This window comes from Ursus maritimus, unplaced genomic scaffold (genome assembly GCF_017311325.1).
Source record: "Ursus maritimus isolate PB19 unplaced genomic scaffold, ASM1731132v1 scaffold_22, whole genome shotgun sequence".
Classification (NCBI taxonomy): domain Eukaryota; kingdom Metazoa; phylum Chordata; class Mammalia; order Carnivora; family Ursidae; genus Ursus; species Ursus maritimus.
This window is the reverse complement of record NW_024424675.1, coordinates 4,022,628-4,050,493: the sequence shown is the minus strand read 5'-3', so window position 1 is coordinate 4,050,493 and position 27,866 is coordinate 4,022,628. Positions and strand designations below refer to the sequence as shown.

General features: G+C 42.3%; 1 protein-coding gene across 20 annotated transcripts in view; it reads left to right on the top strand.

Moving 5' to 3' along the window:
* The window catches only part of LOC103677872 (ral GTPase-activating protein subunit alpha-2-like), a 130,783-nt gene that overhangs the window by 13,949 nt on the left and 88,968 nt on the right, over positions 1 to 27,866 (top strand). For all 20 annotated transcript variants that reach the window (XM_040637909.1, XM_040637912.1, XM_040637919.1 and 17 more), the window contains exon 2: positions 17,111 to 17,159. The gene's annotated coding sequence lies outside the window, so the exon portion shown is untranslated. The remainder of the gene's footprint in view (positions 1 to 17,110; positions 17,160 to 27,866) is intronic.

The window sequence follows — 27,866 nt, the reverse complement described above, 5'->3', positions numbered from 1 at the left end:
AAATTGGAGAGTAAGACAAGTTTGGCGAACATTATAGTGTGGTGTCATGTTTGCTGAGTTGTTCTTTTCTTTTTTATGGTAAATAGGCTTTGAAAAATATCTGAAAAAGATCTCTTTCCAAAACACTCTGGCAGCTTTTTTTCCCCCCAAAAAATGAAAAATAGGTGTGTGTGTGTGTGTGTGTGTGTGTGTGTATTTATTTTTTCCCCCTTTCTTTAGTTCTCCCTCCCATCCTACTTCTCCTCTGGTAGCAGCAAGTCTGATTTCTTTTTCAATGAGTTTGGCTGGCTGGCTTTCTTTCGTTCGTTCGTTTGTTCATTCATTCATTCATTCATTCCATGTATGGGTGAGATCATTGAGTACATATTTTTCTTTGTCTGACTTATTTCCCTTAACATAAAGCCTGCAAGGTCCATCCATGTTGTTGCACATAGTTTTTTTGGTTATGAAATTTAATGTAGTCATTACAAATATTTGAATGATACAAAAAATAATTTTGCATGAGAAAGCTCTTCAAATTCTGCAATCCTCTAATGACCATTGTTTTCTATGCTTGTTTTCTGTGCCTGCTCTTGCTTACGTGCATCCTCTTCTCTGTGTCTCTCTGTGTCTGTCTTGGGTGTGCAACACACATAAACACAGTTTTACATGAATAGTCATCATGCATGGTCTAGCCCTAGATTTTTGACTTAACACTCCTTGGATATTTTTCCACATCCCTAAGTGAAGACTTACATAATACTTAAATGGCCGTCTTATGTTCCACTGGACTTGTATAACAAGTTACCTGCTGCCCATCCTCAGGTTGTGCGTTTCTGGCCTTCCCATGCTGCTAGCAGATTGAGGCCCAGGAGTGAGAAAAGTGGCAGCTTGGTGACCAGAGGCCTTTAGTTTCTTGTGTAAGGTATGCAGGGGACCATGTTTGTAGCTGCTGACAGGTTGGGGGACATTGTGATGGATTTCTGGAGGTAAAGAGAGGCCCTTGGGGAAGGGTATTTCAGCTTTTGCTGAGGTAACTTCATAGAAAGACCTCCTTTTTAATCAGTCCAGGAGGAAGGTCATTCCACTTGCAAGCTGACTTTGGTGTCCTCAGTGAACCAACTTCTGGGTCCACTTTTAGATTTAGTAACTCTTTAGTTCTGTGACTTCAACCAGATCTATGTGCTTAAAAAAAAGGTCATGTTTCTGGGGCCCCGAGGTGGCTCAGTTGGCTAAGCATCTGACCAGTGCAGGTCATGATCTCGGGGTCCTGGGATCCAGCCCTGTGTCATGCTACCCACTCAGCAGGGAATCTGCTTCCCCTCTCTCTCTCTTTCTGTCCCTCCCCCACTCGTTCTGTCTCTCTCTCTCTCTCTCTCTCTCTCTTTCTGTATCTCAAATGAATCAGTAATATCTTTAAAAAATAAAATCATGTTTCCAGTTATGCTTCCCTGTGCTTCCTCTGTCACTTCCTGTTAACGTTGGATTTAGAGGAGCAGTGTGGGAGCCTAACTGCCTGGGTTCGAGTCTGGCAGTGACCTAACCTCCCTGACCAACCACTGGCCATAAGGACAGTACCTGCTTCCTAGGGCTACTAGGGGTTTAATTAAGTTAATATATTCAAAGCTCTTTTTGTAAGCCATTATTATAATTATTAATAATTATTTGACATAAGTAAGATGGCTCTCTCTGCCGTCATCACCACTTTTCTGCTTCCTTAGTTGTTGGAGATGGGTTCAGGTAGAGGTTACCAGCTAGCTCCCGCTTTATCTGTCTTATTTCTACCAATGACTCCCTCCCTGGTGAGTGGTTTTGACTGTAATATAGGCTAGCCCCAATTGAGATCAAGAAAAGTAGAAGCAATTTTGCATTGACTTAAAAAGTGTGATGCAACTTGATTCTACGGAAGGAATAGATATATTAAAATGTATATGAAGCACATTTGTTAAGCATTGTATTTCATTGGTATATATTTATGTTTTGTTATATTGGAACTTCATATTGGTTAAAAAGAAAGTCTTAGGATCCTGTATTTGAGAAATGTAAGTCAAAATGTTTAAATAAAATAGCTCTACTTTTTGAAACTTTAGCGCTGGGTAATTGGGATACATCTTCATATAGAATTACTTTTAGGTGTGGACTGTCAGTCCTGGATAAGAAGTGTTAATATCTGACTTGTAAGAATTTTGCTTTCTAGATCTAGTTTACCTTATAGGTATAAAGAAATGAAAAGAATCCATCTTAGTAGGATGGATATTTTTTACAACCTCTTCACTCATACTGATAATTGTTTCCTGTTTGACTGTCAGGTTTTATTTTGGTATTTCCAAGAATGTTTTTGGATGCAGGTAACAGAAAACCGGAATGCAAATGATAAGGAATTTTTTTTTTTCTCTTATAACAGCAGCCCCAAGGCAGGTCAGGGTGGGCCCAGAGCCAGCTAATTCACTCAACAGTTCTGTGATGTTGAGGGTCCAGACTCTCTCTGCCACACTGCCTTGCCATCCTTAGTGTCCTCAGTGTGGCAGGCTTGTCCTCAAGGTAGCAAAATGCCTGCAGCCCTTACAAGCATTGCACCCAGGTAGAACAACATCCAGAGGCAGGAAAAGAGGAAATGCTTCTTCTTTGTGTCTCTTTAAAAGCAATGGATCTTTTCCAGACATGGTCATCAGAATTCTTCCCATTTCTTATTGAACAGTGTTGGGTCACAGGCTTGGGCCTAAACATATCACTGGCAAGGGGCGTGATGGCACTGTAATTGGCTCAGCAGCATCAGGTCCTACCTCCTAGGGCCAGGGGTAGGCCAGCCTCCCCGAAGGACATGACTTTGTGGGGGAGGATGAGCCCTGAACAGATAGGGCCTCTGTTAGGAAGAGGAAATGTCTGTCTGTGGGAGTGGGTGAAGTAGGGGGCTGGAGGGAAACCAACAGTGTCTCTCCAGGCCGCTCTTACTTATTAGTTTAAATGCTATGGAGAATATCTATGGAAGTGAATCATCAATCATGGTGAAATTTTGGATACATGTATATTTTTAGGGAAGAATTTAAAATTTTGCACTGTATCTGGTATATACAACATGGCTATAATGTATGCAAGAAAGAAAAGTATCAGCCAAGCTAAAAGATGAGTTTGGTTCACTTTTTGCAAATAGGAATATATAGTTTAGGCCCCGGTATGCTTCCAGAATCATTATGCCAGGGTTCTAGGGGCCTTTTCCTTCTCTTGGGCCAGGCTGATGGTGTTTGGGCATAGAGGCACCTGTGTATGTGCTGTTGCCCCTGAGAGGAATGAAAATTGGATTAACAGTGTGGATAGGGCTCACTTGAATGGTGGGGCAAAAGCCTGATTGGCTTGGATGCTTGGTTGGGTGGGTGTGTTTAAAGGGTTTATTTTTTATTATATATCACAAGTTACATATTTATGAAACCTATTCTTTCACTTATGTATTCAATTTTTAAAACAATTTAAAAAATCCTTTTTTATGTGTAGCACATGGCCTGTGAGCACATAAATCCGTTCAATTGATTCAGGGTCGAAACTGAGACTGGGGTTCTCTTGAGTGAATATGGAAAGGGGAAAGGGAGGGCATTGGAGGTCAATGTGCAAGGGCTGATTAAAAAGATGGGCTGCGGAAACCAAATTGGGGAAAACGAATGTGAAGACTTAAGGAGCATAGATAGTGATCAGATGGTGGGGTCTTTGGGTTCAAGGACCTGATAGGGTTGAAGAGTTGTTAGAATTATCTTTCTAGAGGGGTGAGCAGGGACAAGGAGAAATGGCAGGTGACAGGAGAGAGGAACGAAACTGGGACCCCAAATGTGGGGTGGTAACAAGCAGTGGCTGGGTCTAGGCTGTGCTGCGGACATGCCTGGTGGGAGAGGGCGTGGAAGACAGCCTCTTTGGGGTAAGTCAGGCATAACCTTTGTAAATGCTGAAATCAGTGCTAGTTACAAGAGAAAGAGTGAGCCAGGCCCTGAAATCTTCAGAGAGCATGCTGGGGTGAGTGAAAGACTGTGTGCAGCTCGGGTGGGTGGGCTCGTTAGCATGCAGACTGGTTGTATGAGTAGCAAGGAAGTATTGGTGTGTGTGAGGGGAAGCACTGCCATGGTCTGGATGTTGCAGTGGTGAGCAGGGAGGATGCCGACCTCATCTTGGGCCAGGCGGTATGGGGTGTAGGATAATGAAGGGCTTACCTGACAGTCTATAGTGAAGCAGTCCCCTCAGGGGACTCTAGGTTTTAGGTGGAGCCAGAAGGGATGTGGTGCAGGAGAGGGGATTTGGTAAGCTTTATTGGATATAGGGGGTGGAAGAGTTGTGGTTAGGAAGCTGGGGTGAAATTAGGTGATGCCCAGCGCTGTATGGAGGGGACAGTTAGAGATGTGGGTCATGTGGGAAACTTGGATTTCTGGGGACATGGATGGAAACCAGGGAGGAAGGCCAGAGGGGACATCCCTGGTGTGTGCCTGGTCTAACAGTTGTCTATTGATTGAGTCTGGTGTCAGGCATCTTGTGGTGGGGAGGTGAGGAATAGGGGCTGGGTGTTGTGCAGGAGCAAGGGCCTCCCTTTATTTTGGGGTGGGGTGGAGTCATGTTTATCTTCAGTACATTATTGCTTAACTTCTGGATGTCTCCAGGAGTAATTCCCTGTCCAATATGTCCAATGATGTTTATACCTAAAAGTGGATGTGGATTGAAGACATGGCACTTGAGAGAATTTTTCTGAAATTTGAAGTCTTCATGGCATCAGAAAAAGTGTGTTTGCAGAATGGACTTTGAACTCTGAGTTCTTAAGGCTTTGAGAACTTCCCGAAATAACTTTGCATGATGGAGTGTTGGGGGGTGTGTGGTGTCACGCCAGGTGTCCTTACCTGCAAGCTGACTTTGGGGGATGACTAGGCCCAACTCCTGATTCACCTTTTTCCACCAGACTTCTCCAGCACACCTTGACCACGTCTCCTTTCAGAGCCCTGATGTACTGGGCTTACCTAGCGTTTCATCTACTAGGTAAGTTAGTATTTCATCCACACCGGGATTTTGCAGTTGCGTATCTTCAGTACAAGGGCCGCTTTCAGGTCTGTGAATAGATGCATTTTTCAGATGTGTATTTCTCTTTAATAATAATGATGATGATAAAAGTGTTGATTTACCACTGAAGCACAATCAGCATACCTGCTGTCTTCTGACCTGATTACTTGCTAAGTCTCGAAAGGGCTTCATTGTGTGGATTTTACTCCTTACCAGGTATGAAGCTCCAGGTCATTCATCTGTGCTTGGCACAGTTGTACTGCACACACAGAAGTTCTAAAATCTACTGGCCAGTGTCAGGAAAAGGAGTCTTGCCTGCACCCTGGTTGGCATGGATTACTGTTGACAGAAAGTTTGTATCGATGGGCAGCCTCTGTTATTCAGATCCATTTTTTCTGCTTTTCCTTATAATGTTATACTTGGGGGGCATCTCTTCATGGGCTTGCTGGCCAGCGAAGCTGCTTGGTGATGAGTTTCTTCCACAGTAGCGTTGAATAACAGCCCTTCCCCATAGGCCTTATGGCAACAAGTGTCTATTTTTCTTCCTCACCAGACTGTGTTGGCTGGGGTGGTTCTGCCTCTGGCTGCTGGTTGCTTGGGGTTGGCTCCACTATGGGTTGGGTCCAGCTGTGCTCCATGAGTTTCCTCCTATCCCTTAGACCAGACACTACGTGAGGTTCTCCAGCCACCACTGGGTCATATTTCTCATGACTGATTGCCCCAAATCATTTGCGAGTGTGCATCACCCAAAGGTGTGGCTTCAGGTAAAGAATAATTTGTGGCATTTTTACAAACTACCACAAGAGGGAAAGAGGATAAGGACCAAGGCAGTTGTTAAAAGGTGAAATCACCAGTCATATTAGCTTTTAAGTAACAGTGCATTGCTAATGACATTTCCGTTGTCAGTGTTTTTTGTCTTATGTCTGACTAGTTTATTTTCCTTGTTCTCACTGTTTCTACTGTAAGTTTTAATTTTAATTTAATTTTATTTTTTTGATGTAAAGTTCGATGATTTATTAGTTGCGTATTACACCCAGTGCACCATGCAATACGTGCCCTCCTTACTACCCATCACCAGCCTATCCCATTCCCCTACCCCCCTCCCCTCTGAAGCCCTCAGTTTGTTTCCCAGAGTCCACAGCCTTGTTCTCACTATTTCTAAATTATGTTTTATTTAAGTTGTCAAGTTCACCTTGAATGTTTATTTCCCCTTTTTCTGTATAAAAGTCTGTAATTTGGAGCATCATACTTTCAGTGCCATTGTCTGGGGAATTTGAGTAAAATAGTAAATTATACTGTCTTCATCTACATGTGGATGTGTAGGCAGGGCTGGGAAGGTTCTTAGTTCTCTGGTGGAGGGGGCAGCTGGAGGGATGGAGCAGTAGGAAGGATGGGGGGGGGCAATTCCCTACTGGGGAAGAACTGAACTGAGCTTCTTATTCCTTTTGAGGGTTTCCACTGGGGCTCCTGAGTGGGATAAGGATCTTTCCCCCTCCTTTGGTGCTTCCTGGGTTCTGCTGAAGCAGGTTTTCATGAGGCTCTATTATGATTCTCTCAATTAAAAAGGAGTAGAAATGGTTTTGAAAAGGATTATATGTGGAAGGAAATGGAGGGATAATCCCATTGCTTTCATAGGTTTGTTTGTTGGTAGTGCTTATTGCTGTGTTGGGATCAAGTGCCATTTAAAAGTCCAGTCTCATTAAGTGTATGAGTTTCATGAGTCATTGAGTTTTATGGCTTCACAGGTAGGTGAAGCTGGTTACTCCCACCTAGTGAGATGGCCTTTGTCAGGAGCTAGGGAATTACAAAACAACTAACATGTATATAATGCCGAAAGCACTCTGACAAGCTGATTTTATCCCCACGGGAGTCCTACGCTGTAGGAACCATTGATGGCCCTATTTCTGAGATTGAAATTGAGGCAGAGAGTGCTTAAAAAAAACTTGTCCAAGGCCCTATAGCTTCTAGACTTTAGCCAGGCAGTCTGCTCTGGACGTTTTTGCCCTCAACCTTTGCTATTGCCTTTCAGCTAAATAGGGAGAAATAATTGTCAACAAGAGGTTTTAGCTGGACAAAGGAGAGGGAGAGGGTAGCTTTTGGTGTGGTTTATAGATTATTTTCTGGATAAAATGTAAAAATAATAGGAACGGTTTATTGGCTCTTGCTTGGTGGTAAAGGAGAATGAGAAATTAAAGATTTCTTTAAAAATTCAGGAGTGGGGGAGCCTGGGTGACTAACTCTACTAAGCGTCTGCCTTGGATTCAGGTCATGATCTCAGGGTCCTGGGATCCAGCCCTGCATCAGGCTCCCTGCTCAGCGGGGAGCCTGGTACTCTCTCTCCCTCCTCCTCTCCCCCAGCTTGTGTTCTTTCTCTCTCTCAAGTAAATTAAAAAAAAAAAAAAAAAAAGAAAAGAAAAGAAAAAAAAAATTCAGGAATGACCCCAGCTCTGTAAAGGTATCTGCTGGTTGTTTCTCTGTGGTTAGTTTGAATGTACTTCTCTGGGGTTCGTGATGATAGTAAGGCAGTGTGCTGGTGTGTCTGTGCCCAATGCTGAAAGTCACCACCCCAGAGGCAGTTTGAGGCCTGAGCTCTGTTGTTCAGCACTTGTCCCCCGTCTCTACTGCTCACCACGAGTGCTATTTGAGGGAACTGCAATGAGCTCCTTCACGGGGAAATTGGCAGTTTGACTTTCAGTGCCACTCACTCCCATCATTTCTCACCTGACTACTTAGCTTCCCACTCTTTTGCATTCCCAGGGTGATGCTTAGTTTTTTCTGGTTTTGATTTATTCGCCCTTGTCTCTGAGGCCTTTGTGTGGTTCAGATTTGAGTTGGGAGGCCAGATAGGAGTTCTGCCCACATCTCTGACTGACTGTGTTACCTTGGGCAGGTCACGGGAGATCTAGAACCTGTGGTTTCTTTATCTTGATCGCACACCCCCCCCCCATCTACCTCACAGGGTTATGGGTGAGGGTCAAAAAAAAGAAATTCCTGAATGTGCTTTTTAAAGTATAAATGTATAGCATTATTAATGTTCCCAACCTCCCCAAGTTTCTTTGTCTACTCCCTGCTTTGATGCCATGCATAAGCTTTGGTCATGGTACCTTTTGCATTACTTGTTTACCTCTGTACCCTCAAAGGCCCTGTGTCTTACTGTCTTTGAATTTCCTAGCACTTGGCTCAAGGCACGTTGGAATGGGTACTGGCTCAGTAATGTTCAAATGAATGAGTAAAGAATGTCTGTCTAAGGGATGTTTCTGGTCATAGTTGTTTTTGTCGTTGTTCATCGTTTTTTCTGAATGAAGACTTCCTCCTTGTCTCTATGCTTCTTGAAGTTAGCCTTGTTAAAAATCTGCCCTTTCTTACTTTCTTGTGTTCCCTTTTGCAGGATGTTAAATTCCAGTATCTGTGGCCTCCTTCTTCAAGGGCTAGGCTTACTTTTAAATATTCATCTGATGAGTCTTGCTTTTAAACAATCAGATAAACAATCAGATAAATCAGTTCTTCCAGCTATTGACTTAGAGATAGAAAATATTTAATATTTATTGTTTGTGTATTCATTTAACAAATACGCCTTGAGTACCTTTTGGGTACCAAGCTCTGTTCCTGGGGCTAGGAACAGAGCAGTGAACAAATTGGATGAGATTCCTGGCCTTATGCAGCCTCCGGTCTAGTGGCGTGTCAGTCAGTGAAGAAGGAAATGAATACATAAGAGAATTTCAACGAATCTTAAGAGCTGTAGGAGGGAATCACGTGAAGAGGGCTTCTAGACCAGTGAGCAGTCGTCATATTTATAAATAAAACTGAATATGTTACCGATGTCGTGCTCTTAGTTTCCCTTTGTATCAGGTTACCTGAAAGGTATCTAATGGTGTTGATGGTGAGTACTTGAAGCTCTAGCCCATCCATGCCTCATCCACAAGAAAGATACAGAATGGCTGAGGAGGAAGGTGGCTATTCCCTGGACTTTTGGTTTCATGAGAGCACCTCAGTCTGTATGAGTGCTCCTCAACCTTGACTAGAACCCTCTTTGTTCAGGTAGCTCTTTTTGAGTATCTCTGATGGACCAAGGGGGACCCAGGAAAGATAAGGGAGTCATCGATCACCCAGTAACTTCGCTGTGCCATCTTGCTGTGTGTCAGTGCACCCACATCCTCAGTGCCAGGGAAACTGCTTGCTTATGGCATTGTGTGTCCATTGTATGGTGAGCAGTCAGGCATCCAGCTGTTGCAGAGCCTGTGAAGGAAGAAGCCAGGGCAATTGGAAAGCATGTGAAAAGTAACAAACAGGAGCACTTTTGGATTTCTTTGAAGAGGTTAATGTGTGATCGCAGTTCCGAAGGATGAGAGGGAATGAGCCATGTGGGGATCTGGGCCTGGGGACGGCATACAAGAGGTGCCCCAGATGGAGAATGCATTTGAGAAGTTTGGGGAATAGAAAGAAGCCGCAGTGGCCGGAGGGTAGGGTGTGAAGGACAGAGTGCTGTGAAATGAAGTTGGCATTGAATGGTGGAAACTACGCACAGCCTTGTAGGCTGTGGTCAGGAGTTTGGATTTTAAGTACTACTGGAGGCCACTGGGAGGTTTTGAATGAACGAATGCCCTGGTTTGATTTATAGTGCTCAGTCTTTCTGCTGACTGCATGGTGGAGGATGGCCTGTGGAGGGGAGGAGTGGAAGCAGGAGCCCAGGCAGAGGACATGTTGTAGCCTGGGTGAGGATTCATGGTGACGTATGCCGGGCAGAGCTGTGGAGGGCATGAAGTACCCAGGGCTGGAGCATGTTGGAGGTGGAACTGACACCCTGGAGATGGGCTGTGAAGGAGTGAGAAGAACCTGGGATGACGAGCAGCTGGGTGGGTGGCGGGGCCTGAGGGAAGAACAAAATTTGAAGGGAGAACAATACTTTACTTTGGACACATTTGATTTGAGGAGCCTTGTAGACCCTCACGTAGAGAAATGCAGCTGGCAGCAGGCTTTGAGAGTAAAGCTTGCAGGGTGAAATCTAGAGTCCTCAGCAGAGCGGTGAAATCTCTTTCTTGATCATATCCAGGATTTGAAAGTGAGTTAGGCCATTTCTTTCCTATAGGCATATGATCTAATTAATGGTTTACACGTTGTGGCCATTATCCTATCATTGTTATTAACATACATATATGTTACAGGCTGTTTCTCTTTTTCAACTCATTCTAGAAAATACTGAACTAGATAAATGCTGTGCTAAATGTAGGGGACATAATGACACATGGGATGGACCGGGGTTTTTGTAGGGTTGCTAGCATCTCTACCATAGAAGACAGATCATTCGTTCAGAATTAAGTCAATTCCATCTGGAGGGATTCCATCAGGAATTAAGTAAAGTGAGATATGTTTTTGACCTAGGGAGAACCAGCTGGTGGGGCAATGGCAGAGGCACTGACTTGGTCTCTGGGCAGGCTGGGGATGTTTCAGCTACCAGTGAATGTCAATAGGAGCTGGCCGGTGAAGTATGCGTCAGGGGAAGGAGTGAGTGGTGGGTGGGCCAGCAGTTTGTACTGGAGTGAAAGGGAACAGAATCCTTTCTTGGAAGCGCACATTCTGTGGAAGGCACTCAAGGATTCCTCGGTAAGCTTATGTAGCTCATAAGAATGATAATACTAGTTTCTTTGCAACCTGCCTTCATGCAGGTAAATTTGTTAGTTACTAAGAACTTCCACTGCTCTGTGCTTTTATTTTGGGGCAGAAAATACAATGTGAAACTGGCAGCTGGTACGACTTTATAAACACCTTATGTACATTATTTCAAAGACCCAGGTCAGGTGTTTTTTTTTTGTTTGTTTGTTTTGTTTTTTATTTTTGTTTTCTGTTTTTGTTTTTTTCCTGAATGAAATGCCCCATAGGGTTCTCAGAGGAAAACAACTTCTTATATTCACCAACATCAGTTTATAGAACTTAAATATAGTAATGGATTTGTTTACATATAGTCACAGTATTAGGACCCCAAAATTCAATTGAATCCACTTTATCATAAATTAAATAGCAGCACATTTGTTTCTTGAGTAATCCTTGCAGAATTTAAAGAAGCTGTACTTAATTTTCCCAAGATGATTAGTGTGTTGTTCCCAAGAGCTAACACCTTGGTCAGGACCCTGTTGTAAATGGCACAAACAACCTGTTTGCTAAGGAAAATGTACAAAGGTGTGTTGACAGTGGATAAGTACTCTGACCAGAGTTGTGAGGGGTAATCGGGCCCCTGATTGTGGCTCTGTTGCTGCTGGGCCCCAGCAGTTATGGCTGGGCTAAGCTCCCTGCACAACTTGCCTTTCTAGCCGCAGTCCCTGGTTGAGCACGCCTGGTGCAACAGGAAGAAACACTGCTCAGGGCAACTCTAGAACACATGGCGGGCCTCCCTGTGTCCAAACAGGAGTCGAACAGCTCACTGGAAGCTGGAGGGAAGGCTTTGACCAGTGGCCTGGGTGGGAGTGGGTGGGTGTGCTGGGGAGTCCTTGCTAATTCTCTTGAACTGGTCTCAGGTCAGCTGGGAAGGAGGAGAAGACCGCACCTATATAGGACTCCAGTAGCAACATTGTTTTTCAGATGTATAAACCCATCCCTCTTTATGGCCTATGTCAAAGCCACCTCCTCTGTGAACTTCTATTCCCCATCCCCAACAGGAAGGCATCTTGTTTCTCCCCAGTCCTGTACTAACCACTGGCCTTCTATCTGGTCTTTGAGTGCTGTGCCCCCATAGCTCTGATGCCCTTGAATCAGTCTCCTGCAGGGGTCTGCCTGTGGGGGAGGGGCCTTATGCCAACTAAGATCTCTTCATGGAGAACAATTGGATAGGGATACTGTTTTCATAGTTCTGTTTTGTCTCATAGGGGGATAAATCTAGTTTTTACTTCCTTCATTTCTGAAAAAGTTTTTACTTCCTTCATTTGTTTGTGAATTCTGATAGTTGTATAAGATTATTGTCATAATGATAATTTTTTTCTTTTCAGATAATGTGGATGCAAGTGATCTTAAGCAATTTTTTGAGACCAACTATTCTCAGATATATTTCATCTTCTATGAAAATTTTATAACACTGGAAAATAGTTTGAAATTAAAAGGTAAGCATTTCTACAAAATTTTTTTATATACAAAGTTTGTTTAACTTTCAGAAAGTTTTAAAGGTTGTATGTGTCATGGGCCACAAGTTATATGCTTTTAAGCTTCCTTTCTTGCCAGACTCTTAGCAAAGCTGGGAGATCGCGATGGTTAGCATCTTTGTTTCCCTGGAACATTCTCTTATACAGCTGTTATTTGAATAACCGATGGCTACAGGGAAAATGGAAGGAGAAACCCACAGAAGGCGTGAGTTCCACAGGAATAATTTACTTAAAAAGAAAAAGTAATATGTGCGTACTATGAAAAAAATCAGACTCCACTAAAGGGTTTGTAATGGGGTGCCTGGGTGGCCCAGTCAGTTAAGCGTCTGCCTTCAGCTCAGGTCATGATCCCGGGGTCCTGGGATTGAGCTCCATGTTGGGTTCTCTGCTCAGCAGGGAGCCTGCTTCTCCCTCTCCCTTGCCTGCTGCTCCACCTGCTTGTGCACTCTCTCTCTCTGTCAAATACATAAATAAAATCTTTAAAAAAATGTAAAGGGTTGGAAATGAAAATTGAACTGTATGTTTTTGCCCAGACCCTCAGTCCTGCTCTGCCTGCAACCACCATTAAAAGTTCATTGCATTTCTTTCTATATGTGTTATTCATGTATTATGTTTATATTTGCTTATAGTTATACCCTTATATACCTGTATAAAATATTCTTTGAAAAATCAAGCCAATAATGTCACACTGCACAATCTGCTCTGTATTTAGGTGACAGGATAGTGTAGCCTGGGGAACTAGACTGGGTTTGGATCCTGGCGCTATTCTTCCAGCTGTTGCTCCTTGGTCAAGTGACTTCACCTCTCTCTGACTCAGCTTTCTTCTGTCAGCCTCAAACAGGTTAACATGTATCCTGGGATTTCAGGACAGAGTATGGCACATAATATGTGCTCAGTAAATATTAGCTGCCATCATCACCTTCTTATTTGTTTTATGTAGTCTATTTTGGAAATCCTTACATGTTAGCACACTTATTTCTACCTCAGTTTTATTTATTAAAAAAAAATTCTTTTACTTGAGTATAGTTGACACACAGTATCACGTTAGTTTCCGATGTACAACGTAGTGATTTGCTCATCACAAGCGTAGCTGCCATCTGTCACCGTACAGCACTATTACAGTAGCACTGACTGTATTCAATATGCTGTGCCTTTCATCCCCGTGACTCGTTCATTCCATAACTGGAAGCCTGTACCTCCCACTCCCCATCACCCATTTCACCCATCCCTCTACCCCCTTCCTTCTTACAACCATCAGTTCGTTCTCTGTATTTATAGGTTTGATTCTGCTTTTTGTTTGCTTGCTTATTCACTTGTTTTGTTTTTTTTAGATTACACATGTGAGTGAAATCATATGGCACTTGTCTTTCTCTGACTTATTTCGCTTAGCATAATACCCTCTAGGTACTTCCATGCTGTTATAAATATCAAGATCTCGTACTTTTTTATGGTATGGAGTAATATACCCTCGTATGTATGTACCACTTCTTCTTCTGTTGATGGACACTTGGGCTGCTTCCATATCTCAGCTATTTTAGTAATGCTGCCGTGGGCATAGGGATGCATATATGCTTTCAGAATGTTGAGTCTGGTTCATAAACTGCCACAACAGTTGTGGGAACTCTGGAGGGGAGCCAGGTTCGGGAGGTAGGAGGATGAGTGCAGCTTTGGGCAGTCTGAGTTGTGGTGCCCGTGGGACACCCAGATGTGGGTTCTGGCTGGGCAGTAAAAATGTAGGAATGGGAGCGTGGGAGAAGAGAGGTGCAATCATGCTGTTGCCAAGGGATGTGTTCTTCATAGAGAGAGTGACAGTTAAGGATTTGGGGTAACTGCTTCTTTTATTGGGCAGATAAAGAGGAAAGATAAAGGAGTAGTGTGTGGAGCTGGGAAGGGGCTTCGATGCCAGGAAAGCAGTTTGTCACAGAAAGCCAGAGAAGAGCGAATTTCAAGGAATGAAATGTCGGCAACGTTTAAGAATGCAAAAGTTGTGGGGCAGCTGGATTAGGAAGTGGTAGTGCATCAAGGAGCTTGTCACTGAGCACTGAAAGAAAAATCTAGGTGAGTGGGGGGATCCTAAGCCAGACAGAGAGATGGAGTGAGTGGGGGTGAGACTGGAGGCTACACACAAGAATACCCTTTTAGAAAGTTTGATGGTGAAGACAGGGGACTGTAACTCAAGGCGTAGCGTGGTCAGGGGAGGGTTTTACAGGCTGCATTTACTGTTTGCAGGCTGACTAAAGGGAGATAACTGATGGTGCACGATGGTGGGGGATGTGGGCTGATGTAGGGTCAGGTATACAGAAGAGGATGCAGAGAGGAATGTATGGGTGTCCTGACTGCTTCTGCAGAACCTAAGGCAGACGTCAGGCATGGAGGGGAAAGAACGTGGTGCGAGGCGCTGTGGTGGTCTCGGACACAGACCAGATGGCTCAGAGTCTGACAGAATGCTCCAGCTTCTAGACGGTCATCAAGTCAAATACGGGCACGTGCCCAAGGATGCCAACAAGGGGTTTTGTTTTTTGTTTTTCAATGAATTGCTCAGTTTTTTCCCCTGTGAGTTATAAATTGACGTAAATCTTGAGCTTAATTTTTTTCCAAATTGGTAGAAAATTCAAATAGGAAACAATCTGACTTTTATCCTGTTTCCTAGTTTTGCTCCACTTAACTTTTTTTCACAGGTGTGTGGAGGAAAAAAGTGTGATATTATGGGTAATCAAAATAGCAAAGAAAGATATTAGAATCCCTTTTTTAAAAAAAAGCCTTAAACCAAAAAACCCCATTTTAAAGCTCCTCCGTCCCTCCTTCTTTCCCCTTTTGCTCCCTTTGTCCTTTTAGAAAAATGTAGTTGTTCAGAGTGTATCAGTTAGTTTGTGCTGCATAACAAATTGCATTACAAACCATCCCCAAACTAAGTGCCTTAATAAAACAACCAGTCATTTTGCTTACAATTTTCTGGGTTTCTTGGGCAGTTCTGGTTTAGGCTTGCACATGCCTCTCACATCAGCTGGTGGTAGATGGCCTCGTTTACGTGTCTTGTGGTTGGCACGCTGTTGACCAGGGCACTCCATGCTTGCAGGCTATCTTGAGCTCCTTTCGATGTTGGCCATAGGGTTCCAAGCTTAGCTGGTGCATAAGGTTTTTCAAACTCGTGCTTGCTTCACGTTTGTTAATGTCACATTGACCAGAACAAGTTCCGTGCCTCTCTGATGCAAATAGAGAAATAGACATCTCTTGCTAGGAGAGGAAAACTCTGCATTCTTGCAGTCTACTACAAAGAATCATCATGAAGAACCAATAAAAATAGGATTGAGATTTTAAAGTTTCTTGCTTTTAATACAATTTGTGTTTTGATTGGAATACCAGGAAGAAAATATACCAAAACAACAGAAAGAAGGAAAATGTTTGCTGTGAATCATGAAATCATCTTATGATAACGTCAGCCTTCCGTTATTTAGGCCAAAACCCGAGTTTATTGGCTCTACCTTCAAATATATCCAGAGTCATTGGCCTCTTCTCACTGCCTGTGCTGGTATTGCTGGTGCTCCCATTATCCTCACGCAGATTAGTGCAGTTATTCTCAGAAATGGTCTTCCCCTTTCCACACTTGTGACCTACTCCCCCCCCCCCAATCCCTGCCAGAGTCTCTTCAGAAGAGCAGCTGGAGTGATGCTTTAAAAATATGACTCTGCACCCTCAAATAGCTTCCCAGTTGTGGAACTCATTACAATGGCCTCAGGCCCCACCTACCTGCCAGCCTTTACCCTACCCGCTTTCTAACCTCACCTGCAGCAATTCTCCCCCTTCGCTGTAGACTCAAGGGCCTTCTCGCTGTTTCCTGACCATGCCAGACTTGCTCAGCCATAAGGAGTTTGCACTGTCCAATCCCTCTGCCCGGAACAAATTTCTCCCAAATGTCCATATGGCTTATTTCTTTACCCCCAAATGTCCATGTGTTTCTCTTCCTTACCTGTTTCAGATCTTTGCTCGGATGTCATCTTATCAGCAAGGTGTACTTCCCTGGTCAGAATTGAATACTGCCTGTTTGGGCATTCCCCATTAGCCTTTCCTCTTGGTTTTCTCATTTACTGAATGCCTCCTACTGCCAGAATATAAGCTTCCTCAGGGCATGGTTTTTTGTGTTTTGTATCACTCCTGTATCCTCAGGGCCTGGAAGAATCTCTGACACAGAGACATTCTTTAGTATTTGTTCAATGAACGAATGCCATCTTACCTTACTTCCTAGAGCTGTGGGCATTCCGTTAGATCAGGGGTCCACAACTTAGAGCTGGCTGCTTGTTTTGACAAATAAGTTGTTGGACACAGCCATACCAGTGCATTTATGTGTTACCCATGGCTGCTTTTGCACCATCGTGGCAGCGTTAAATGATTACAAGAGGGGCCTAAAACATACACTCCCTGGCCCTTTGCAGAAAAGGTTACCACTTCCCAAGTTAGATGCTGAATGGCAAGCTCTTAGCGCAGGGCCCCCGGCAGAGAGACTGGACAATAAATGTAACTGGCTGCTGTAGGTTTTGTATTTTCTCTTATTGTCACTATCGAAAGGACAGTGCACGTGACCTGAAGACATGCGTGGCTTTTCATAGTTATGACTGCTCTGTGCCTCTTCACATCAAAAAAGCTAGAACTCTTTCTTTGCATCTGCTGTGCATTCCTTCATAATTTGAGCTCATAAGTAATTGAGAAACAAATAAATTGCATTCCACGGGTTGACAGTGATTTGGCAAACGTGGAGTCTGTGGTTAAACAGCTAGCGAAGAGTGGCTCTGCTAGGTGTGGACTCAGGTGCTGTGGCTTGGGTGTTTATCTACATTCCCGACAGGGGTTCCACGCTACCTCCTGGTAGTTTTTGAATAAATGAGTGTGTGTTCAAGCTTCAGTGTTTTCAAGATAACATAATTTTTAATATCTTAAAATGTACACATTGTCATGATAACTAATTTTTTTTTTATACATTCTAGGGAATAAGAAGTCAGAAAGGGAGGAGCTGGACTCCATCCTCTTTTTGAGGTAAGTTTTTGTTAAATTCATTTAGCTTTTGAGATTCTTGTTGAAAATGTGGTACTTTAGCTCTTTAATTTTACTTGAGGACATAAAAAATGATGGACATGTATTTCCTTCCTTCCACTTTTAAAAACAATGCTGCAAAGAATATTCTTGTGATTTTTAATTTTTTTGCAAACATGTGGGAGAATTTTTCCTGTATGGTTACCTAGATGTGAAGTTCTTAGATGGAAATGTATCCACATTAAACTACTGATATGACCAAATTGAAGGTCATATAAATTTATATGGAAACTTTTATGGAAGTTGTGTGTAAATTTCCCTAAGCAACACTGGCGATGATTTTTTGTGTGTGTATATATGCAAACTGACATGTTGAAAACCCACTGTTTTTAATATGTTGTTCCTGACTACTAGTGAGATTGCAATCTTCGTATGTGTCTGTGTGTCCGTGTGTGATCACATATTCTTTTCAAAGTTGGAACAGTGTGTTTGGGTGTGGTTCTTGGTCTATTAAGCTTACAGTCTCTCTTGTCCACATGTATTAGACAAGCGGCCAGATTACTGATACCTTGAGAGCTGCACTAGAACTAAATTGTAGGTTCTGCAAGTTAATTGTTGGTTATCTAGAAATTATTCATGGTTTGAAGAGACATGTGCTTAGGCTGGTGTGCGATCAACTTTATGACGATAAAAGGAAGGCCTAATGTATGTTTGTTGCAGAGCTGGCTGGAGGGAGAGGCCAGGGGAGAAAGCTCTCCAGGGGCTTTTTGGGTTTGTGGAATAAAACAGATCTGAAGACCTCCTGCCCAGTACTTGGCTCCTGGCTGGCCCTCAGTGACTGTGGTTCCCCTTTCTCTCCTTAAAGGGCTGTACTCCTTCCCCAGAGTAAGAGACATTGATTCACTGTTTATGTTATGGTGGTTATTGTGTTTCCTGTGGTAACCCTGCTGTGAATGAAATTTGTACAGAGGAGCTGTCTTTAACAGGAGCTTTAATTAAGCCTGTCACTTAAATATGTATCCATCATTTGTTTGAACTGTCCCATTAATTTAAATTGTCTGGTTTATGTAGCAGTTGAACATTTACTAAAGAATCTATAACATATATGCAAGTTATGAGGCATAGTTCTAAAGCCCCTTCTCTTGACACCGTCCCCCCCTCCCTCATTTTAAGAAGTAGAAGCTACTTGGGTGCTTCTCCTTGATCCTGTTCTTTTTCTCCTCTGAAGGCAGCCACTCCTCTGCATTATGCCGTTACCCTTCTTTTTTAAAAATGGTTTTTACCACAAGTGTTCGTATCCCTAAACAATGCATTGTGCAGTTTTGTTTGGTTTTGAGTATAATAAAAATGGTCTCACGTGGTGCATAATCATCTGTGGCTTGCTGTTCACATTCAACGGTATTTCTGAGATTTAATCCTGTTTGTGAATTTAGCTCAAGTTCATTCATTCCATTCCCACTGCTGGATTAAGTGAATATGTATGATTTATTTAATTCCAGCATATTGTCTGCAGATTTTTTGTTTGTGTGTTTTCTTGGTGGACAGTCAGATTGTCTGTGAATAATGACAAGCTTGCCAGTGAGTCCGTTTTCTTGTCTTAACACTGCTGGCCCGGCCCTCCAGTATGTGGGTAAATAGACACAACAAAGACAGTCATCCTGCTTCTGATTTAAAGTGTTCTGTTAATGTTTTATCATTCAGGGCTTCCCCTGCCTCCTGATGTTTTGTTTATGAAGTTTTCTGTAAATTTTCAGTAGATACACTTTATCAGAGTAAGTTTGCTTCTATTTCTAGTTTGGTAAGATTTATAAAAAGTCCTAGATAGGTTTTGAAGTTTCCAAATGTATACTTTTTTCTGCGTCAACTGAGATAACCATGTGATGATTCTTCCTCAATATAAAATGGTGAGTTGTAGTTCTGAATTTTAGAGGCTAATATATATTGCATTTTCGGACCTATGTTCACAATTGAGATTGGCCTAAATTTCCCTTCCTCACATTGTTTCTGAATGATCTTGTTATATAAAGTTTGTAGAACCTGGTGTCAAGCATTTCTTTTTCTATTTTATAAAATAGTTTGGATAAGATTGGAATGATCTGTTCCTAGAATGTTTTTTAGTATTTCCTGTAAAAACCTTCTGAAACTGGTGCTTTTTTGTTTTTTTTTTAATTGGAAGATTTAAACCACTTGTTCAATTTCTTTAATCATTTTAGGATTATTTCAGGATTATTCAGGTTTTCTTTTTTCTTGTTTCAGGTTTGGTAAATTATGTATTTTTCTAAGAATTTGAGGAATTCTAAGAATTTTTGATCCCCAGTGTTTTAAAATTTTTTGGCATGACCCTTCTTTTGACGGTCATAATTCTTTCAGTTTTTTCTGCTCTGGATTAATTTCATTGTCTTCCGTTGTGATGTATGTTAGGCACCATATTCGCAGTAGTGGCCGTGAAAGTTACTTGTGTCCCCCTTTACAGATAGGGTTTTACTAGCTTCTCATATCACTGCAGCAGCTTTTAAACTCTGTTCCCCATCTCATTGTTCCTTTCAGTGCCTTTTCTCTCTGGCTTCTCTTAAAATCTTTTTCTTAGTCTTTGGTGATCTGTAGTTTCACCACAAAATGTCTAGTTGAAGGTTTCTTGTCTTGCTTGGTATCTATGCGTTTCCTGTATTTCTGGGTTCAGAACATTTATCAATTCTGTATAATGCTCAGCTGCTGTCTTCTCAAATGTTGACTCTTTTCTGTCCTTCTGGTGTCCTTCCCAGGATTCTTATTGAAACCTCGATCTGTTCTCCATGTCTCTCAAGCTGGCTTTCGTGCTCTTTCCCTGCCTTCTTGTGTTGCATTCTGGGGATGTCTTCGGTTCTTCCATGCAGTGCATGGACTCCTTCATTTGGAGCTCATCTGCTGCTCAACCATTCTGTTGGGTTTTACATCTCAGTGATTTTTGTTTCATGTTTTAACTTCCTTAAGTTCAGTGTTCATATTTGTTCTGTTGCTTTTGATAGGCCCTTGGTCCTTCTTCATTTTTAGACGTCTTTTGTGTTCTTAAACATTTAAAATGTAATAGTTCATATTCTGTATCTGATTATTCCAGTATCTAAAGTCTTTGGTTTGCCTAAATCTGTTCTCTCTCACAGTGGCTTCTTTTCTTGCATGCTTTGTGATGGGATTTTGAGATCAGATTTAGTTGAACCTAGATTTAATCTGTTTCAGTCCTGTGTTTTTCTGGAGGGCTTGTGTTTCTTTTGCCAGGGGGCTGGGAGTGTTCTTGGTTGGGACCACATTGGCTCCATTTGAGGGTCCTGGTTTATTGAGGGAATCTCAGGTGTAGTTCATCAAATTTACCATGTGGTGGGAACTGGGGTCTGAAGGGCACAGACATCTACAGATCCGGCAGTGAAATTGACATTAGTTCTCTGGCATCCTGAATTGTTTCTCTTGAGCTTGTTGCTTATAGTAGATCAGGTTTTGGCTTACTTTGTTTCTGCCACCTTCCTTCTTCTTCCTTCCTTTCCTGCCATTTTTTAAGCCCTTTGTTAGTTTCCCAATGTCCTCTAAAGACCAGAAATGTTTTGGGAGAATGACATTTGCTGTCACTAATTGCAAGTGTCGTCCTGCAGCAGGAAAGCCCGTCAGGGACTGTAGTCCTATATACTTCCCACAGAGGAGATTTTAATACCCCCTCCTCGCATCCAGAAATTCTAGATTAGGGAGGTTTTTATTACAGATACATTACCATGTAGAGAGGATTAGTTGCCTTTATAATAGAACAAATATATATTATTCAAAGCTTCATAAAACTTTCTTTTTGCATAGTAAATATGAATGAATAATGGACCAGCATTACTTTTGTTTATGCTTATGTTCTCTTTCTGTGTCTGGCTTTAGAAGGTAGGTTGTAATTTGTATGGTTCATTCTGAAAATTAAGTAACTTCGTTGCTACTTTCTACAAGTTAGTGCCGTATAAAGAGATGGTTTATGAGGATTCAGGGGTAAATACTTATCAAGGTGTAAATAATTGGGGAAGGCTTTCCTTACAAGAGGTAGAATTATTAAGACATGTTCAATAACAGAAGGGATCTCATGTGAAGGTAGCTTATAAATAAAACATGGATTGGAAGAAAGCAGAGAGATGAGAGAGTTTGGAAGGCTCGGAAGGAAAGTGTGTAGGGAGACCTGCTGCCTGTCTCTGTAAGTCAGGGATGATCTGGAAGGGAACCTTTGCAAAGGAAGGCAGTAGTGTTTAGATGTCATGAGCTACCAGAGACCTTACAGTGCTCTGATGAAGCACGTGGTGTGTAATTAAGGCTGCCAGCTCAGCTGAAGTTGCGGTTTCAGGCAGCGAGCAGGCCTTTCTGTCGGTCTCTGTAGCCAGCGGGAGCACTTGTACTCCTTGCAGTTGACCTCCAGACACCTTTGCCTGCAGCTTCAAATCTGTGCATCACTTGGAGTTTCTGTGGTTGCTGCTTCATGGGGATGTTTGTCACTTTTCTTTTCTTTCTTCTTCTTTTTTTTTTTTTTTTTTTTTTACGGAGGTTCACTTGTTAATTTTACACTTCTTTTAAAAATATATTTCATCTATCATTGCCATGTGTTTCAAATGGCAGTGGGGGATGACGGGACCCCATAAAATGAATTTACATTGCCATCTTACCACAATATAAGTGTTGTACATGGCCATCCTGTGTCATCCTTTCCTTCTGAAGTGGATTCTGTCTTCCCAATTTTCATCAATGGAAGACTGGGGTCTTTGTTTTATAGGTGACATGTCCAAGATTGCACAGCTATCAAATGGTAGAGATTTAACCTCTGGTCTGATTGTAGATCCCATTTTCTTAACTCAGTGCCATACCGCCTACCATGTAGGAGTCTCAGTACTCTCCTGCTTTTGAAGCTGTATTGCATAGGCCACATCTACCAATATGTATCTATTTTTGTATAGTTCATTAATTTATTACACACATTTATTGGATGCCAGGTACGTGTTTCAGGCACATTTCTAGGTGCTGGAGATATGGCGGTGGGCAAGTCAGACAGAAGCCCCTGCCCTCATTGAGCATACATTACATTTCATACTAGCGGAAGTGTCCACTGGTAACAATGAACTTATGCCAGAGCTCCAGTAATGACCTTCTGAGTCACAGAAAATTCTGAATGGCCCTTTGTAGAAGTGATACTTTTGGTGGCAGCCCTTGAGGTCGGTACCTGCACAGAAAAAGGAGGGCTGGTGTAGACATGTAAGGCACCTGGTGAATGGGCTTCAAGGTCAAATGACTGAGAACTTTCTATATTTGGTAGTTGAGAGGTGGTTTTAATGGCACATGGGATTTGTTTTAATCAGGTGTGGTAAGACAGGCACACAGACATGAAAATGATTGCCATGAAGGAAGAAACGTTTACTGTACTGCACAGGAGTACAATAGAAACAGGAGGCATGGCCTGCCGGCAGGGCTATGAAGAGGGAACCAGAGAGCACACAGAGAGCAGGCAAAGAGGGGGGAGCTGAGGGTGGGAGTCTTCATTGCGGTTTTTGAGGGAAGGAATGGGCAAGGCAAGGTAAGCAAGCTAAAGCAGGTTTAGGATTGGATAGTTGGAATAATTTTAGCAGGCTCTGGGCTGTAGAGGGGTCCCTAGTGGTCTAGTTCCCAGTCCTCAGGTGATTTGAGCAGGAGGAGAGTGTCCCAAGTTTGAGAGCCCATAAAAGGAGGTGGTTGTGGGAATGGATTTTGGATTGGTTGGTTTGCCTATCAAAAGCATGTGTGTACAACTTGGCTAACCCTGGGAGGGGCGGTCCCTGTGAGGTCAGCAAGGTCCCAGATGTCAGAGCATCAAGAATACAGAAAATGAGAGCATATAGTTCATTCGGAGATATTGTTTCAAGATGTCTGCCATGTCATATGCCTTTGGTACAGAAATGCATTCGTTTGGAGTTTTCCGTTCAAGGTTAAGAAAATTCTAGAATTTGATAGCAAGGCATTTCCTTTCCTCCACCCCCTCACCCATTTAAAATATACATTGACAGGAGAGGTTTAATTTCAAGGCTTACACGTGTTCTGACCTCTGAATGCTACTCGTTTATCTGTTTTCAAAGATCACGGAGTTAGGCATCACAGATATACAGGACATTTGACTTCTAGACTGCTTAGTTTTAGATATATCCAAATTACCCCACCAGATTCAAGAAGCCATTTTTTCCTTCCTAGAGACCTGCACAGGTTCTTTATAACTTGCTATAGTGTGACCTGAACCGGGCTAACACTGAACCCCTGCAGGGTCCCCGCCTGTTTTTCTTGTACATGTTGTTGGGGGTGTTGTTCTGTGGAAGTGCTTTCTCACACACATTCTGCTTTGCTTACTGCCCCTTTACCTCTTTTTGCATAGTTTTACTTCTGCCTCCTGGCTTATGCAATTCTCTTTTTGGGGACTGCCCTTTGCTCTCCTTGTCCTCTGGCTCCTACTTTCTGGCTCTGTTCAGACCCACTGATTTCTTCTGGCAACTCCAGCTAGAGGTGCCCATTTTTTTTCTGTGAACTTTTATAATAAACTCCTGTGTTACCATTTCATTCTAGCTGCATGTTCTTAGTTTCCCCTGAAGGTGGCTTTGCCTTAGCTTCCTGATGAGACTGTAAAGAGTCTCAGGCAGCAACCATTAAGTGTAATCCATTGTAGCCCCCACCCCGGCTCCTGCTCCCACAGTGACTTGCACCTGTTTATGTTTATTGTTGGATTAAAGCCTCTTAAATTCTCATCTTATCTCCCCTGGGGTTATTTGTTATTTTTATGTTAAAAACATTTTCCTTCTTCACCTAAAACTCTCTGGACAAAAGAAATAGGAAGAAGGTAGCTTTAGATCAGGCATTGATGCTGCTGAGCTGTGTGGCCTTGAGGTGGGTCCTGGCCCTTTCTTTACATTGGCTTCCATGTGTATAACGGGAAGGACTGGGCCTGGATAGCCCTGAGGTCTCCTACAGCGCTCCCAACCTAGGACACTACAAATCAGGAAGTTCACAGGCAAGTCTTTTAGCATGAAATTTAATTGCATGCTTCCATTTAGTTTTGAATATTAAATCAACTTGACTCTGAGTAGCCTTTGCAGATCTAAACATGGCAGTTGCTTTTTCTGTAGGGCAGCTCTGTTCAGTAGAACTCTCTGCAATGATGGGAATGTTCTGTCCTAGTGGTATCCAGTTCGGTAACCACTAGCTATGTGGGCTGCTCAGTGTTTGAAATGTGGCTATTGTGACTAACTGAAGTTTTAATTTTAAGTAATCTCATTTGATTTAAATTTTAAAATTAAATAGCTTCATGTGCCTAGTGGCTGCTGATTGGACACAGAAGCTCGATAGTCTATCAACAGAGCCTTGTTACTTTATTTCTCTTTGTTAAACACTTGGTTAAATCCTTAGCACATTTGTGTCCTCGTAGAGCAGGGGACTTAAGGTTTAGGGTTTTACTGAAATGGTTTCCCTTGGCTTCTCAGGCTTTGTTACCAAAGTCTATTGGCTGGGGGGAAGCATGGTTCCAAAGTGGCCTTATGCAAACATGAAATTGAAAAGCCACACACAAATTCATTCTACTTTTCTCATGCTTGTTTTAGGATGAAAATGATACTTTAAATAATGGCCAAATTAAGGAGTACTTCATCTCCCCATCACAGCTCCCATCTTCCCTGCACTCGCTCCCCTCACCCCAAGATAAAGAAAATTCTTACATGTCATTTCAGGAAGATGTATGCTGTTTCTTCTTCTCCCTTGCTTCGGTGGGGGAGATAGAGTTTGGAGAGGTGTGGGTACTAGGAGCAAACTGCAGCAGGTGAGCTACCCAGAGAGTGCCAATGATCTGTGGGGAGCTTCAGGGGCACACGGAGGATGGGGAGTAGACTTTGGTCACTAGTGTTTGTTTTTCCTTTACTATTGAAGGTGAAGTTTGGTTGTTTGAAATTTACTCTAGGCCTACCTACCATCTCCCTTCCTTCTCCGTGGTGTGGAGGTGATGCTGGATTGGAGGCAGGACTCGTGCATATGGAGTCTTGGTGTGTCTAGTTAGTTTGGGAGTCAGAGATGACCAGCCGTGATTCCGGGACTGTGGTGGAAGCTGTCTTACTTTAATGGAATTCAACACTGGTTCTCTTGTTCTTTATTGCTCCAAGTGAGTTTATAAAGATAGTGGGTTTAGCCTCTGATTCTTTTCCTCAAAATAGGGGGAAAAGGATTTTTACTAGCTTTTCTGATAATAACACAAGTGGACCCAGTGCAGTGCCCAGAGTTGTGCACAAGAAGGTGAAATGAATGGCTGGTTTTCACTCTCTGTACAGTTGCTTTGTATTTGCAATCAGTAATTTGAGTTTTGATATTTTTGCCAATATAGATGGAAATTATTTATAACTTTTCACACTTAATAGCATTATCCTACCTCAGGTATTAATAACAGAGAAGAATTTCCTGAAGAAAAACTAGAATTATGAATATACTAGGATTACAAATAATTCTGAGATGTTTGTTTCCATTTCTCCACCCCATTCTCCCCCCACCTCCTTTTTCTTCCCCCACCTTCTTTCTTCTTCCTTTGGTGGAACTGCACATCTTTGATAACTCTTTGCAGATGAACACGAATCCGAAACTCCTGCACAGGTTCAGTGGAAAAGCTTGGGCTGAATCATAAACAGACCAGCACATTCAGGGCAGGTATCCAGCAGGATTAAGTCACAGTCCTTCTGCTTTCTTTATATAACAGCTAAGGCCTTTTCTTATGAGCAAATACCACATAGCAAGACAGCAGAATTGTAGTTTTGCAATTAACTGGCTTCCACAGCCCCTGCTTTCTTTTGCTTTATTTGTCATGACTTATTTCAGACAGTCTAGTGTGCAAACATACTTGCACACTACTCCCTCCTTCTCATGCTGAGTGAAGGACTTCCTTCCACAAACCTCTCATGTTGTTGTTGCTTTTTATTCTTTTTTCCACAAGGACCACTTTACTCTTATTGAGTGGAGGAGGGACAAGAACAAATAAAATGAACAAGAAAAACAGATTCTTTTTAAATCCTTGAAATTTAAGTTCTCATTGAGGATTTCAAATATTTGGATGCTTCCATGGATTTTGTTTTTCCCTTAAAAGAATGATGCCAACTTTGAATGCAGCTCCTGGGTCATTGCAATAATTCTAAATGGCTGATTGCAATTGGAAAAAATCCAACAAACAATAAAACAAACCTAGTGTTAGTTCTCATTCCCTGGAGAAAATTTTAAAAATAACTGAGCCAGTAGAGACACCCATCTCCAATCTCCAAAGCTATCCTGAATTCCAGTTGGTGAGCAAAATCATTGCCACTGGTTGTCCTGAGCAAAATGTTCGGTCACTTTTTCGTGACATCAGGGGTATATTTTAATATGTTATATGTATTTTAAATGATAATAGAAGTATGTATGTAATTGTTTTGGCTTCATAGCATTAGTCATACTTGTTTTTATTAATGTTGAGGCTTGGATGGGAGCAACTCCAGATGATAGCAGTATTGTTATGATATAGTGTGACCTGCTGCATGATATTCCTTGAGGCCCCTGTGCAGGGATCACAGTAGAGGCCCGGACGGCCAGTCGTGCCCTTTCTCATTTGTCTCATATATTCCCAGTGGTGGTGAGTTAGCTCAGAAATCATGTCTCCATTCTGTGCTCAGTAACAGATACTGGGGGAATAATAAAAAATAGGCCCTTGCCTTTCATTTCTATAGCCTGTGGTTATACTGGTGTCTGCTTTGAATCATGAAATGTTTATGATTTCTGCAACTGGGAAGATGGAAACAAAATAAGAACATCCAATCCTTTCTGGGGATTCTTTGAATGCATTGCTTGTGGTTAAAATTTGATTATCTTATTACAGGATGTTAATAATTTGACTTAAACTACAAGTGTCTAAGTTGAAAGGAACCATTTTCAATGGTAATTTTTAACTTCTAAATTTAATATTTAAGACTACAGTTTTCTTTATGCCTTGAAACTTATAGGTGAGAAACTTGGGATTGATCCAACAGGATATAGTGAATTACTCAATTCACTTTGCGGGGAGGGAAACTGGAGACATGTTTGGGGAAGTCTGAAATTACATTCTGGTGATTATCTGTTGCACCCAGATGCCCTGAGCTTCCTGGCATGTGGCCCCTCTCATGTAGTGTGCTGCTTGACTCATTGGTAACTGACACCCTCAGAACAGGTCCCCTGGAAGGCAGCACTAGCAAATGCTTCCAAAGACCCTTTCAGGGCAGATGGTAGAAACGACATCAGCGCTAAATATATGGAAAATTCACAATAGCATGTTGTATTTATTGTTAGAAGAGCAGAAGATAGGTAAAGAGCTTTTTCTCTCCCTTTAAGTTGATTTGGATTAGTGCGTTAACACTATTTGGATGCGTTGGTTTCTTTTTTATAAATTCAGGAGAGAGTTGTACAAACATGCTCTACATTTTTTTTCTTTTTTTTAAATGTTTTTTTTGTTATATTATGTTAGTCACCATACAGTACATCCCTGGTTTCTGATGTAAAGTTCGATGATTCATTAGTTGCCTATAACACCCACTGCACCATGCAATACATGCCCTCCTTACTACCCATCACCAGTCTTTCCCATTCCCCCACCCCCCTCCCCTCTGAAGCCCTCAGTTTGTTTCTCATAGTCCATAGTCTCTCATGCTTCATTCCCCCTTCTGATTACCC